General features: G+C 40.5%; 1 protein-coding gene across 9 annotated transcripts in view; it reads right to left on the bottom strand.

Annotated features, from left to right (window-relative positions):
• NR3C2 (nuclear receptor subfamily 3 group C member 2) overlaps nucleotides 1–12,740 on the bottom strand; it is a 321,566-nt gene that overhangs the window by 210,132 nt on the left and 98,694 nt on the right. The gene's annotated exons all lie outside the window — the stretch shown is intronic.

Genomic DNA, 12,740 nt, shown 5'->3' with positions numbered 1-12,740 from the left:
TATGGGAAGCAGCTATTGGCTTTGTGCTATTTTCCAAATTTTACCAACTCTGTGGAAGAAAACATAAAATCATTCCTGATCAAATTTCCAGATTAGGCAGACTGATGAAGTGTAAAATAATGAATACTAGAGATCAGGGTGATCCCGATTGCTTGGTAAACTGAGCACAAGCAAACAATGTGTGTTTCAGTACCACCAAATGTAAAATCATGTATGTAGGAAGTAAAAGAAACAGCCATACTTAACGATTATCTTGGGAAAAAGGAACTCTGCAAAATACTATGGGGTCCTAGTGGATAATTAGATGTGCATGAGCTCCCAGTGCAACACTGTAGCCAAAAGGATTAATATGATCGTTAAATATATAAACATGGGAATATACAGGAGAAGCGGAAAGGTTATATTGCCTCTCTATTTGGTGCTGGCACAAGTACTACTGTCAGACTGTAGCCGAAATTCAAGAATCGTGCTGAAAAACTGGAGACAGTTCAAAGAAGGACCACAAAAATGATTGCAGGAGTGGAAAACAGGCTTTTCAGTGAAGACTTGAGGAGCTCAATCTATTTAGTTTATCAAAGAGAAGGTTAAGGGGCAACTTAATCACAGCCTATAAATACCTTCATGAGGAAACAGAAGTTTGGTAATGGAAGTTTCTTCAGTCTAGCAGACAAAGGTGAAACGTGATCCAAGAACTGGAAGTTGAAACTGAACAAGAAAAAAAAAACCCAAACCACTACAAATAAGGGCATTTTTCTTTCACCGAGGGCACTGGAATAATTTTCCATGAGTTGTTGCCGGTTCACCATTACTGCAAGTTTTTACATCAAGATAGATTTCATAATTATATGCTCTAGTTCAAAGAAGAATTAATTTGGAAAATACAATAGTCTACATTATGCAAAAGATCAGATGAGATTATCAGAAGTTCTTTCAGTTTTATAATCTGTGCAGGCTAAGTTTCCTCTACCCCACAATACTATCCTACAACACTTCATTTATTTTTGGAAATGATGGAACAGAAAAAGTTACATGAGAGTGAGATGGTAGTAATTTTTTTTAAAATGCATGCCCTCAAAAGAGGGTATGCATTAATACAGTGTACACGAGGTAGGATAACCTATTAGTGGAAAAGAATATTATTTAGACTTAGGGTCTAGGGATAGACCTTCAAAATGCCTGAGGTTGAATTGGTTCAATCTTTGCAGGTTAGTTTTACCAGGCTAAGCTAAATCACTTTATAACTGTACAGACATGGCAGAAATGCAGGCACATGCCTGCAGTGGCTCAGGCTAGAAGCTGGGGGGGTGCTAGAGAAGCTCTCCCTTCCCTTCCACAGAGCTGAGCTGAGCTGAGAGAGGTGTGGCCAGGCCCTGGAAGGACACTGTGATTAGGGAGGGTCCCCTCCCTTTAAAACAAAACAAAGACTTGCTCATTATAAGCTCTTCTTAAACAGCTTTTTTCCAAAGAAAGGAATGCAGGGACATTACCATCTGAGCTGTTGATTACCTCTAAAAAGTCCTAAGCGAACACTGTCCTATCTGCCTTACACAGCATTAGCTAGCATACCACATGCTGACTACAGTCTGTGCTGTGGGAGAGAGGAAGAAGGGATCTCTGCTTAAGCAGCAAGTGGTGGGGAGGAGGGGGCAGCACACAGGGAAGCCAGCAGATGCTGCTATGCCTGCAAGTCTTTACCAGAGTTTTAGCCAGAAAGCAGAGGGGAGAGGCCAGTCCTGCTGTGGAGCAGAGAGCCCTGCCCAGACCAGAGAGCATGCTGGGATGCCTGTGGAGTCTGGTTTCTGATCACTTAAACCAGTTTATGTATAATGCCTGTCCCTAGCCAGGAAGAATACAAGGGAACTGAAATCATGTCAGTGAACTAACACTGATGATCAGGGATCCAGATTTTACATTCACCACAAAAAACTGCAGGAAGTGGTAGGTTTCTCCTCCCAGGCTGGCAGAGTTCCAGCCTGCAAGGGCCTGGCAGGAGCTGAAGAAGGGTGGTTAGGCAGGGGGTGCCATGTGCATGTATGCACGTACCTTTTTTAATATGTATACCCCCAGTGGCTGGGCAGGCAGGAGGGGGGGGGGCCCGGGGGGGGGGGGGGGAAGGGAACTGAGGGAGGAAGGGCATTGGGCAGGGCTGGGGCTACTGCCCACGCTGTATGATGCTTGGGACCCAGGGCCTGAATGTGCAGCCTTAGGGCCTGGGTGGGGAGCAGGACAGAGCTGCAAGCAGTGCATCTGGAGGGTGGGCTCTTCACTGCTGCACACACTTCTGGGGAAACATGGGGGACACATGCCCACCAGAGTTGTGCACCAGGCAGAGGTGGGCTGCCCACTGTGGACTCGACTCTGGCCTGTGAAGCGCATCGGGTAAGACCCAGACCAGCAGGACAGAGCTGGGCAGGGAAGCTCAGTGCCACTGTTGCGAAACAAGTGATACCATAGCGAAGTGCCCTCTGCCCACCCAGCAGCAGTGGGAAGCACAACTGCGCACCACGACACTGGCTGCTGCTGGGCAGGCAAGCAGCACCTTGCCATGGTGACATGAGGCTTGTGGTGGTGGCCTCAAGCTTCTGCACTCCATTCTGCCCTGCTGTGCTGGGTCTTGTCCCCTGGGCCAGAGGCCCCAGGGAAGGGAAGAAGGGCGGGGAGCCCCAAGCCCTCAGTGGGCAGCCCACCCCTGCCAAAGTCTCTGCTGCAGCTGTGCTGCCTACAGGGGAGGGGGAGACGGGCTCTGAGAGACCAGCAAACTTGCTCTTGGAGAGACCAGCAGCAGCTGTTGCCTCCCACAGGTGGCACCTGGGGTTTGGGTGCTGCTGCAGGGGGGCTACAGACCCAGATCTCTGGCCCCATAGCCCTGGTAGCTGGGGGTCCCCTCCAGCAGGGCTGGGGAGATGGGGGGCTGAGGGTAGGGAGTGGGAGACACCAGCAGGGCTGGGGGTAGGCTGTAGGTGGGAAGTGAGGGGCACTGGCAGGGTGGGAGTCTGCCAGTGGGGAGTGAGGGGCACTAGCAGGGCCAGGGGGTTGTAGGTGGGGAGTGATGGATTTGGGGAGTTTTAATCAGAGAATGTTTGATTTTGTTTTTAAATTAGAGAATGTGTGATTTTTAAACAGAGAAAACCAGAATCCCTGCTGATGATCTCTGTATAAGCTAAGATTATGCACTGAATATATAGAGTAGATATCTGACAGAAGAGGCACATTAAAAGGTAAAAAAAAAATGAAAATCTCTATTTTATACACATATATCCCTTCATTCATTGTAGCTAGTTTAGCCATCATGATTAATAAACTGCATAACCTCATAACTGCTAACAGTAAAATTGGCACATAGGCCATAGTTGCAGAACAGAGAGGTAGAGTTGCACTGGTGACTAGGGCAGAGGTATATTTATGAAGCCAGTTTCTGATATACTTACTGGTCATCAAAATGCGTTCATCTATATCATATATAACCAAAAGGTACCAGCTGACCTTCAGGGAGCTAAAGTCAAACAATGCCAGAGAACCCCGTTGAGTTGTGCAGATGTATATATACAAGTTATAGATGCTAAGAGCTATAGTAACTTGTAACTGATCCTCCAATGAAACAAAAGTAAGTATTTTCCCTTGAACATGTTGTAAACATGCTTTGTAAAGCTCGCTTTCCCCAGTTATGGAAATGCATCCCTGGAGATTCCAAGGTGAGCCTCTGTAAGTGGGAAGCCCTAACCTTTTCTGCTTACTGAGATTCCCTTCCCCAAGGCACATCTTGGTAAGTGAGGGAAGCTGAGCAGATGCTTCTGGAGTTTGAGGGGCACAAACCTGCTCAGGAATTACCAATGTGCACCATATTGGGCCTCTCAAATCCCTGGAGCACTGGCCTGGGATGGCAGTAGAGTGCAGGCAGATCTGGGATGCACTCAGGAAGATTTCCCATGACAGAACAAATACACATCTGCCACAACAAAGCATGACTATTTAACCCTACCATTTCTTGCAGCTGCTGATGTAGTGTGACAAAGGGTAGGCATGTCTATCTGCACATCGTTTGTACAATGATTAAACATTTTTTTGTAGCACAAATGCAACATCAGGCAACGTCTGTGTTTACCCTCAGTTACATGTTAAAGAAGTAATTAGCAAGTCTAAACTTTGTGTCTCTATTCTAAAAAAATGTAGCTCAAATGTTATGCTAAAGCAACCTAACAAAGCTAACAATGGATTACCCCCAAAAACGTAACTTGTAGTTTCCAGAACATTTGAAGGCAACAGAAAGGAAAAGAAACAGAGCAAAATGTATAAGACCAAAGCAAACCTAGAGAGAGACAAGAGACAAGAATGGAGATATAAATGGAGAGAATGAAGATGTGGCCACTGTAGTTAGGTCATGATGCAAGACGTACAGGACTATCCATACTTCAACCTAGGTTCAAACCAAACAAGAGTGGGAACTGCTGATATTGTGAGCTAGTGACAAAATTAAATACAATATCATAATTAGTTTAGTAGTATATTTAAGGGTCTATAGCTTCATATTTTTTTACCTGCTGGGAAGTAGCTCTGTCTACTTGCCTTTCCTGCTTTATTTTTAAACTAAAAAATATGACTAAACACCAACAGAAATAGCAACAAATTATATACTGTCAGATTGTTGAAGAAGAGTGAAAGAAACCCTGCTAAAATGCAACCTCCTCGTATTGTATTTATTTTTTGCATTTTTATTCCATTATGCCTGCTGTTTATGAATATTTTAAAGTCAAGAGATCCTTAGATATAACAAAATTGTACTTAGTTTCAATAAAATACATACATGCAAGGTGTGTCTGTAATGTATTATACAGACAACTGCATACATTGCATTTAAGAAAACAGTGAGTGAAGTCTTAACAAAACTCTTCTTTTATGAACTTTAAATCATCTGTGGAAATTTATTTATTCCCAGAAATGCAAGAATATAATTATTGCACTATACCATACTAAGATGCTTGATGCACTTTTGGTCCAAGGTTTAAATTAAACTAATTTTCAACTACTACTTCTCAAAGAAAACTTCCTTATTGTTAGAACAATAAAGGAAAGGAATAGACTGCCCAGGAAAGCTGTAGAACCTCCTTGGAGGTGGGATGAACTTTGTTCATGAAAGATTTAGTGTAGCTGCATTTATACAGGAGTTGGACCAGGTGACTCTTAAGGTCCCATTCAACCCCTGTTTTTATTATAGTTTCAGTTTATTAACAGATGGGTAGAACCAACAGGCCCTCAAAACATTACTAAAGATATGAAAAGCACTTTGTAGAAGCCAAATGATTTGTTTCCTCCCCAAATTACTGTATACTATTTCTGAATAACCTTTATTCTGACATAAAGTATTTTTTTCAAATAGTTTGACACATGCCATTGTCTCTAATAGATAAGTAGTAAAGGACAGTGTTTGTGACTATTAGTTTCACACAGATACATCTAGATTCAGTATCTTGCATCAAGACAAAATTCAGATAGTTTTGCCATAAAAGATTATTTTATCCACAAGCATAATTTTAGAATAGAATGTATCAGTGCTCCCCCATCTTTCCAGAAGGATTATTATTCTATATAATGGTGGCAGAATCAATAGTTTGCTAAGTAGCACTGCTAGCAATTTGAGCTTTGAAAGTTCAGTAGATTCCATACGAGGAAAGGCTGAGGGACGTTGGACTCTTCATCCTGAAAAAGAGAAGGCTGAGAGTGGACTTGATAGCGGCTTACCGCTACATCGGGGTGTACGTAAAGGGCTCTGTGAACAACTGTTCACCAGGGTGCCCTTGGGGATATAACCAGGAGTAATGGCCATAAACTCCTGGAAGACCATTTCATGCTCAGCATTAGGAAAAACTTCTTTACAGCCAGGGTGTCTAGACTGTGGAATAAGCTCCCTTCAGAGGTGATGCAATAGCCTACACTGTAAATCTTCAAGAGACTGGACGGTTGCCTTGCTGGAGTCACCTGACCCCAGTTGTCTTTCCTGCCTTGTGCAGGGGGCTGTACCCGATGATCCTCCAAGGTCCCTTCCAGCCTTGCAATCTATGAATCCTGGCAAAATGTTCAAAAGCCAACAAAGATAAGAAAGACTCAAGAAGTGCTCTTGGAGGTTTCCAAAGAGTTTTCCAAATAGAGTGCAATATTCATGACACGGGCAAACCCAGGATTTTTTAAAGGGAGGTGCAGGAACAGCAAATGGTGCTGCAGGGACTGCTATACCTCTGTTCCCGTTTCCAGATATCCACTAGGATGGGAAAACCTCACCACAAGCACAGCAGTTGGGGACTTTTTTTTTTAAAGGCCCTAAGGCAAGTAATTCCACCACCTGATTCCCCTCCATGCTCAATTGCACATCTCCTCCCCTCCTATTCCACTTTTCCTCCACCCACTCTGCTCTTATCTCTGCTGTCCCAAAATGACCTGGGTGCATGTGGAGTTACAGAGCTTCTCCTGTGCTGATCCAGCTGGGCAGCTTGGGAAGTCAGGCACAGTCAGGGACAGAGGTGGCAGTGAACAACTTAACTAATGGAAAAACAATGGATGTGTGAAGGAAGAAATGAGCAAAGAAAGCTTGTCTGGTAGATTCACATTCACTTTTGTAAAGAGAAGAAAATTGCATGTATTTATAAGGCAAGATAACCTGCATAGAAGAGAATTTCAACCACTGTGAAGTGTGTGCACTCCATTAGTACATACAGAAATTAGGCAAAGGTTTGTACCAACTGAAGAAATTTTTCCAAGCAAAACACTTTCCCCTCCCCCATCATGGCATTACTGTAGGTTTTGGCTATCTGCTGTCAAATAGCCTTGAGCTTGAAACTAGTTCAGTTTTGATACCGTATACCCATCTCCTAGAAAAACACTTTTACTTGAAATATCTTAGTTGTGGTTTGCTGTCAGAGGATAATATTTTGGGAAAGTTTGAGAAATGATATTTCCACAGTTAAATACATTTTTACTTTACTTATCCGAGAAACTCCAAATGTTTTACCTCTACCGAGGACTATTCCCTTTGAGTACTCTTTGAAACGTTGTGGAGGCAATTTTGGAAATATTCACTACAAACTTTTGAAACTTTGAAAAATGAGGTCCACTTGTGGTTTAAATATGCATTTTTAATTGTTCAATTGAGAGAGTTTAAGAAATCCACCAGAAACAGCCTATTGAAATCTTTTAGTTTTGATGCAAACAAGTTGGGTTGAAGGAATCTAAGCAGTGCCCAACCATGGGTTTTCCAAAAACTTTACTGAATTTTGGAAAGAAGAACAAAATACAATACACTATGTAATATAATAAAGTGAAGAGTTGCACTGAGTCTAGAAGGAGAAAACTTCACAAAAAATCTCACAAAACTACTATAGGATGAAATAATTTCAATTGAAATCTACAACTCTTTGGATAGTCAAACCATATTAGGAACTACACTGGTAACCCATGTTGAAATACAATTCTTTAAACTACGACAAAGGATCTACTGTATACAAAATTTTATACAATCTCCAGGGAACATCTTTCAACCCTTATTTGACTGCTAGATTACCATCAATTAGGACATAGGAAGTGCCCTTCATATTACTTACTGAAATATATTTATTATAAAACTTACAGATTTTTCATACAAGATGAAAACAGATACATAAAACATGTGTATTTGGAATACAACTGTCTAAATGGATAGCTTTCTAATTTGCTCAGATAACAGTTCTTAAAGGTTCTCACACTGACTTCACCTTACATGACCCAGTAAATTTGGTGTTTCCCTTTGCTTTCCTAGCAAGCCTCCTTTTAGATTGTCATATTGCCTTCAAATGGATATAAAGTTTTGTAACTTCAAACAAATTGTATTCATCATAGAGATTATGTAGTTTTATCACATTCATTTTTATTATTTTCATGTTGTTATTATCAATAGCATGAATTGCTGTACAATGCCCTAAGTACTTTGGGCAGGAAGACCACTTTGTATAGAAAATTATTGTTCCCAGGTTTTTTAAGTACTGTAAATTTCAACTCAAGACTTTTTCTTGCTTCAAATTTGCATAGGGATTTAAGCCACAGCTCTGGTTTATTTTTGAAGATTAAAAGTGAAATAAAGAAGCAGTAGGTATTAGTCATTAATGGCTGGTTGGCATAAAGCACTTCCTACAATAGTTCAGTCTTTTAAAGTATCACAAATCCCACCCTTCCATGAGCCATTAAGCTCCAGTTTCTAATTTGATTTTTTTTCAGTAATCTCCAAATTAACAACTCAGATGCTACAGTGATTGGGGCCACTTAAAAACTAAACATTTAGGACAAAAGAAAAAAGAATTGGTAATAATGCCATTTTGAGAAAGCTACCAGGTTGATTTGGCATTAAAAATAACCATACACTTTATTTTTTCTCACTATTAGGAACTGAAATGTATTTTATTATAGGCACTGCATGATTCTTCCCAACACCTCCTGCCACATACTTTGTTTTACTATAATGTTACACAGTTGGCCAATGAAGGAAGGAGAAAAGGTATATGGCTATACCTTCTACCCACCATCTTGTAGCGTTTACCACCAAAAGAACACAGTACTTTCTGAAGGGAAAACTAAGACAGAGAATACTAGTGCATGCCAAGGGAGATATGCTTCCATATACCCTCTCCCTGAAGAAGAATTAGTCACAGACAGTCTGATCTGTGAGGGATGTGAATACTGAAAAGCAAAAAAGAAGTAAAACTGAACTTTTTCAATTATCTGATCAAGTTGTATGTGTTCAGAGACTGAATGTTTTCAGCTGTTCAAGTTGGAATACTGTTTATATCAATTTCTTGACGTGCAATAGCATGGTTATAAACCTCACTAATAATTTAAATCAGGCAAGTAGCATATATTTATATGTAAACAATGTACTAGCCATTCTTATAATAGTCCCTTTAAAACATATGCCTCTAAAAGTCCCCATTTGTAAAATTTTGTTTCAAACATAAAAGTTAAATAAAATGTCTATGCCTTCACAGATTTCACTGAGTCTGAAATATATAAAATATATCTAACATTTCCTTTTTTGAATTAGATTTCTTTCCCTCTTATTTTGACTTCAATAAAATTTTGTTGGTGTGGTAGTGTTGGCCTACTGAGTTCAAAATTCAATACTGAGTTTCAATTGCATTGAACTCCCTTCATTAAAATGGCTTATACATAACAACTTCAAAAATTAGAAAATACTTCAAACGTGGAAAATAGAACTTAGAAATATTTGATCATGGCTTGAGTTGCAACATAAGGCTGAGTTCATTTTGGGTGCTATTTGAACACTTAGAAGCTGATCAAGCTGTGTTCTCACAGTTTATGATGTCAACAGCAGAGGCACCTGTGAATGAATTACAGCCTTGTATTCATCCTGGGGCCATTTATAAACTTGTAGAAAACAGCATTACCATTTAATCAGTATAAAGCCAATTGTGCCATAAAACTGTCAGTTTTCTTTCAAGCTGCTTGGCATCCCAGAAAAACTAAACCTCAAGCCTTTTTTAGGGACATAATCACCATGTCTTAAGGGCCAAAAATGTAATGCATTCCTAATTCTTGCCCTTAGTGTTGTATAAACATGCCTGCAAAACCAGATTTCTACCTCCTTGTGTATATGCATTGAGATTCAGTTGTTAATTAGAGAATTATATACTATTTTTTTTCCCACAGAATCAACGTCTACTGAAAAATACAGGACTGGGAGTCTCCACTTGAAAACAACGCTGGTAATGGGCACAGAAGCTTGGGTTCAGTATGATATTTAAGAATGTGCCTAGCTTTAAACAGGACTATTCACATACTTGAAATTAGGCCTGTGCTTAAGTAATTTGCTGAATTAGGGCCATAACTTGCATAAGACAACAGAAACACTGAATCTAGAGCTCGTTGTTTCTCTAGCTCACAGGCTATTTTGATGGGGGGAGTGGAGGAAAAAAAAGAACAGAAGGATAATGCATTCTGTCTGTGCCTCCCAAGGAAGTACTATTCTGCAGGTAGACTGCTAGAATAGAGTGCAGGTGGGCTGCTAATGCAATCTTGGGAGTCTCTGGCAACAACCCAGAAACGGTCCTGAGTGAAACACAAAATATACCTTTTCAATACATACAACTCAAAGTGACTTTACACAAAGATAGCAAAAAAAGTATTTTCTTGGCCTCAAGTCTATCCAGGTATTACATTTGAAAGTGCTCCTGTGATACGGCTTTTCACAATAAATTTTATGAATTTCTGAACTACAATGAAAATTATTAATTAATCTAAATATAGAGCTGACTGCTGCTAGATGTATTGAGTTAAATCTTAGTGCAGCTGACTAGAGTTGAGGAGGTGGAAGATGGCTTTTGAGGGCATTTTCCCATACCAGACTAGCAACATTTAAAGTTGCCTTGGGAGCTACTGCAATGATCCCATTAGGACCAGTTGCAGATGAAACTGCCAAATCTTGGCCAGGTTTTTCTTGCTCCTGCACATCTCTCATCTCTTCCTCAGTGCCCCCACTATCTAAATGGTAGTAGGGGCATGGATGGTGTAAAGCCAACCACAAACGAACTGTGTGAAATGCAAGGATTTCCTTCTCTTTGGGAAGTCCTTTATAGCAGCTTTCCTTTGCTTCAGATGCCTGAGACAGTGCAAAGCTGATAAAAACAAATTTAGAATAAGGCCCATTTTTTTTTGTTTGGCTATAGACATTTACAATAAATTAACCAAATTCCGAAAATTTTAAAATAAAAATCATTAATATTTCCAAACTACTGCAACTTCAAATAAAAACTTGACTGTTTTTATACTACAAAACAACTTTTTAAAACAAAACCACCATCATAATGCTTTTATTCCAAACAAAGAGCCCAGAAGTGCTGGATTAATCAGCCCAAACTATTCAAAAAGCTTTACTTTAAAAATGTAAGCATGAAAAAAAGATTTCTATGCCTTCTACATTCCACACAGAAAATAATAAAGGAAACTTCTAGTTTGAAAGCACACAAACAAAAAAATTGGCTAGGTCCCAGATGGTTTTTCAACAAGGCCAGTTTCCTTTTCTTCCTTACAAAATATATAGACCTGGTCAACAGAAAAAGAAACTACTAAGTCATTTATATTTATATTCATTAATATCTGTGATAATCAAATGTATTTTATCCATCACAACATATTTTCTTCAATCACATTATTATTACAGCTACAGAGAAAAGTAAATTAACTTCCTTTGAAATATTTTTGGTAAAAAACTAAACTTGATATATGGCTATGCCTGTTTCCAGGGATCTCCACAGCTCTAAGGTCTGGCCTTCTCACTTCTTAAGGGAGAAACTTTTCCCTGAAGAAGTCATTTAGGGCAAGATTTACGAAGACATGTAGGTGCCTAAAAATGCAAATCCACCTAATTTTCAAAATTCCATTGATATAATTCAGTTAGGGAGCTAAGAAGCTTATGTACTTTGGAAACCCCTCCATGCACCTAAATAACTTTGAAAATCTGGCCAGTCATGCTTACATGCCCTTGGGAGGGAATACAAAACTTTTACAAACCATGCTTCCAGATGCTACATATATCCGCTGGAAACAGAGAAATAACACCCCAGAGATGTAGTACACATATCCAACAGCAGGCTCCTCCTCATCTGAGCAAGACAAGCAGCCCAAGGGCACAGTTTCAGAGAACAGCTACAAAACAGAGTTGTCAAGCACTGGGGCGCACCGAGGGCAAGTAGGAAGTCTTCCTTGGTAAATGCCATTCACTTCTATAGATCCATTTTTTCCTAGCTCTTCACGTTGGATGGAACCCTTGATCAAGATCTAGGGGAAGAATCCTTCTACTTTATACCAAATGAGGAAGAGACTGAGCTTCCCTATGTCTGTATACCTGAACAATAATCCTACCCCAATATCTTTTGCCAGGGTGTAGACAAATGTATATTCTAGATCCATGGTTTTTAAACTTCCTAAAGTCGCAGAACTCTTTTGTATCACTTCTTCTGCCACCAAACCCCTTCCCCTATTCCAGTGATTTTTAAACGTCTTAAAGTTTTGGAATCCTTTCGTATCACTTCTGCTGCCGTTGAACCCCTACCCCTGACTCTGTGGCTTTGCGGCAGCTCATACAGTCCAGGTGACTTGGCCCTGCAATGGTGGTGCACTGCCTCCCAGTCCACTGCAACATTAATCCCAATCTCTTTGTGAGACCTCTGAGGACCTATCATGGAAACCCAAGACTCCACAGAACACACTGTGAAAACCAGGGCATAGCCTAGAAATTGAAGCAGAGTCAGGTGACCCGGCCAGGCAATGGCAGCACACTGCCTGCTGACCTGGCCACTAGTTCCAATCTCTTTCCCCTGGTGACCTATCATGGAACCTCAGGATTCCACATGACACCGTTTCAAAACCACTGCTCTAGTAGCTTTAAAAGGGGAAGGGGAGCTGCTGCTGCCCTGGAGTACACAGCAGCTGTTACAATTTTATTTTTACATCTGCATGAACCTGCAGCGAAAAAGTTAAGGAAACCACCCTTACTTTGCCCCTGAATGAAGGAGAGCTGAAGTTGTAGAGGTATAGCTACGCTTGCATTGTTACAGGATCAGGTGGATATAACAGTTACACCTAACAGCTTGTAGCAGCATCCTTTGATATTGATATAGTTGTCGGGCCTGTCTGTATAGTCAGACTCTTGCTAGAGTTCCATTTTTTACAATATGAGATTTACATGCCTTTTGTTAAGACTAGGT

Source organism: Alligator sinensis, unplaced genomic scaffold, assembly GCF_000455745.1.
Source record: "Alligator sinensis unplaced genomic scaffold, ASM45574v1 scaffold169_2, whole genome shotgun sequence".
Taxonomy (NCBI): domain Eukaryota; kingdom Metazoa; phylum Chordata; order Crocodylia; family Alligatoridae; genus Alligator; species Alligator sinensis.
The sequence above is the reverse complement of the archived record's forward strand: the minus strand, read 5'-3'. Positions and strand labels throughout refer to the sequence as shown.